The sequence below is a fragment of the Hippocampus comes genome, unplaced genomic scaffold, assembly GCF_001891065.2.
Source record: "Hippocampus comes isolate QL1 unplaced genomic scaffold, H_comes_QL1_v1.1 scaffold85, whole genome shotgun sequence".
Classification (NCBI taxonomy): domain Eukaryota; kingdom Metazoa; phylum Chordata; class Actinopteri; order Syngnathiformes; family Syngnathidae; genus Hippocampus; species Hippocampus comes.
In genome coordinates, this window is record NW_017805540.1 from 1305549 (window position 1) to 1308967 (window position 3419).

General features: G+C 45.0%; 1 protein-coding gene across 10 annotated transcripts in view; it reads left to right on the forward strand.

The window, feature by feature from the left end:
* The first annotated feature begins 47 nt into the window (after positions 1-47).
* Positions 48-3419, forward strand: part of kmt2cb (lysine (K)-specific methyltransferase 2Cb) — a 63376-nt gene continuing 60004 nt past the window's right edge. For all 10 annotated transcript variants that reach the window (XM_019878952.1, XM_019878957.1, XM_019878954.1 and 7 more), the window contains exon 1: positions 48-588. The gene's annotated coding sequence lies outside the window, so the exon portion shown is untranslated. The remainder of the gene's footprint in view (positions 589-3419) is intronic.

Consider the following 3419-nt stretch of genomic DNA (forward strand, 5'->3'; position numbering starts at 1 on the left):
CCCCCCGGGGGCGGGGTGGCTGCGAGCTTCTCGTAACTGGCCGCTGGGTCCCGCAGCTTGTCGCAGCTGAAGAAAATAGAACCAGTTGCCAACCGAGCCGTCGGCGACCCCCCTCCGAGCCGTCGACTGGCGCCTCGCTGTGGATTCCTACGCCGACATGGAGCGTTGACTCGGATTTTTGGGGGGCTTTTTCCGGAGGTGAATGTGACACATTTCTGGCAGTAGACTTGGGTGGCTAACAGCAAGTAGCTACATAACCCCAACCCGTGCGACGACAGCTGTCATTGGAGAAAGGAAAGTGATCCCCCCCTCCGCTCCTCCCAAATGCGTGTGCCAAGGAAGCGCTTCTTCTGACGGATTTAAAACAGCGCTCCTTGCATCAAATGGGCAAAGTGGGGAATAACCTTGCGGCGCTGGAATATAACGATACGCGTGATGCGTTTTTGAGAGCCGTGCTTCATCGGAAAGAAGCTAGCTAGCTTGGTTAGCTTGCTAGCTAGCTAGCTGGTTGATCAAACCTTGACTTTTCATCCTCTCCAGAAATTGTAGACATGAAGAGGATAATTCACAGTTCCTAGGGGCTGGAAGGTATGGCAAATGAGTGTTTTTTTCTTTCATTTAATTTCATTGTTTGTGGTTGCTCGAACCTCCAATATCCATCTCCTGATGATGATGATTGGGGGGGGGGTCTTGTCGCCTCCGTGACTCGCACTATTCAACGAAACATTCTGTCGAGCGAATGGATCACACACGCTCTATTTACATGGGAGTTGTTGCAACGTTGTTGCAACACCGTCGCAACATTCACACTCTAACGGTGCTCGTTTTATTTGTGTGCAATGCGAGCTAAAGCCACGCCATTATGTAAGCATCCTCTCCACTTGTGTGGCATTGTAGTTCCCCAACACAGTTGCGTTTCACTCAATAGACCTAGCCTTTGTGTGTGTGTGTGTGTGTGTGTGTGTGTGTTGGGCACAGATGCTCATCGACGCCTCGGAAGTTGGCCCATAGACTGCCTGGTTATCTTCATCCACCTCCAAAATGCTACATGACTGAGTTTGTCATTCACTTCAACGCGTTGCAATTAATTACACACAAAGGTGAACCTGTGTGCTCAGTGCATGACTTCAAACACCTACCAGAACCAAGTGGAATAAGTACTCTGAGGCCCATTACCATCCATGTTCTTGATTTTTTCCGTCTGTCGCACACTTCAACTCAACAGGCTAGAAGGTATCGTTGGTTAGCTGTGTGTGTGTGTGTGTGTGTGTGTGTGTGTGTGTGTGTGTGTGTGTGTGCGGGCGCGCGCATGTGCGTTCGTGTCTTTGTAAGTGCTTTGTGCCCAATTTGGAGTTCACAAAAGCTCACGTTTGCATGTGTACACTGGAGCCCACGGTGGTAGTCGTGACTACCCTGTGGGCTCACCTCAGATGCTCCCATGTTGGGTGTCATCGCCTGATCAGATGAGCTGAGCCACGGCCCAATTTCGCCAAAAGTGTTCCCCTACACAATTTAGTGTCAGAGAAGTGTCTCAAGCCTTTTATTTTGTAAACAAGTTCAGATCTGTGTTGTTGTTGTTGCAGAGTTAATGTACAGTAGCCACTGACAGTAAAATGAAACATCAAGGCTACACTGAAATCAATCTCCAAAAAGTGCAAAGGTCATCCTGTTGCAAGGAAATGTTAAATGAATACATTTGTGCTGTTGCTTCTTCATTGGTTTAGCTTTAGCGGCTTCTTTTTAGAGGTGGCTGTGCGCTGCGTCCATCAAGCACAATGCCGTCGTCGAGGTTTTGCTTTCTAATTCATTTTCTATCGAACATTTTATTAAAGGCATTTTCTATTGATATCAATAAGGTGTCGATCGTGATATATATCGATAGTGAATTATTGTTCAGCTCTAATCGGAAGGGAGGAACACTTTTCAAATGAGGCCCAAGTGTATTGTAGGTACTTGTGTATACCCCGCTTTACAAGCAAGTATTAAAATATTAATCTTGGTCAGAAAGTTTGTTGGTGGGAGAAAGTCAGAACTGAAATGAAAATTCTCATTGATTAGGGTGGATAGATGGATAGATCCCATGATAATTGAACAAACACAGCAAAATAACTGATTTCAGTCTGTGTGAAGACCTTCCTCACATGAATTTGTTCATACAGCTGATATTGTTGCATCAAAGTCTTTACTCTTTAACTGTTTTAAAACTTATGCAAGGCCCACCACACACACACACACGCGCACACACACAGAGCAGCACGACCGAACATTACCACGCAATGGGCAGGGTTGTGCAAATACGTCAATAACACCGTTCAGTATGTGGGACCTCAAAATGTTATTTCCTGAAAACAATAACAGGGGTCGCGGTTTTTCCATGGCAGCGCATCATTATGTGTGCGAGGGTGAGACGTTTTGTCGTCGCGTTTGGCCACGTCACTTAGTGTGGGTTGCAAGTGTCTCCTTCACCCTGAACAAAAGTGAATTCTAATAATTCTATTATTTTATGTCTTTCCAGCACAGCCCGGATACTCCTTCGTATAATATTGGTGCCCTTCTAATGACTTCTATTTCTTGTGTTTTTGGACCACCATCTGCTTAAAGAGCCTGTAGGCGTACTTAGACCAATCAGACACAAGCGAAAAAGAGACAAGGCAGTCAGATGGTGTCAGCTCCCCTCTAAGGTTTGGCATATTGAGTAGTACGGTAAAATCCCATGTGTAATGTGCGTCCGGCGTAATATGCCACCCCTCCCCCCAAAATCACCCTTTAAAAGTATTTTTTTTTTCTCTGTACCCATGTATAATGTGGTACCCTGATTTTCTGGTGTCCTTTATTATCTGGTCACATTTGTGCAAGTGCATGATTTTAATGCTGAAGTCTCACTCATCAATATAAAACATGATGGTTGAAAGTTGCCCTCTTTTTCACTGTTTTGTTCCAGCTCCTCCACTTGCACCTCTCCTATTTTGAAGAGAGTGCCAGGAGGGTGTGCGGAGACGGGAAAAAATCTTTTGGATTTACTTCATTTTAACATGTACATCAGTTGCACATGATTTAACTGTGTTAAACTCACATGTTATTTGATTAGTAACATAAAATATGATGGTGTAATGAACTCTGTTGTATTTTACTGTCCAGTGTTGCTGTTGAGGGGTTGCAATGAGCATTCTCAAATCAGTACTGAAATGTATGAGTTTGTAAGCCCACCACTTATTTGCAAAGTGATGTCAAAATGACAGCAAATTCGTGGGCTAGCGCAGCACATTTGAGTAAGCGTACTTTGTTAGAAAGTGATCAGTACGAACGGAAAGTGTGTCAGGCTGTTCATATCAAAGCGTGCAATTATTTACATCTGATAAACTGCCTTTGTCAAATAATCTGACGGCTCTTGCCAGCACTACTAGCCGCTAGCGCGGCTG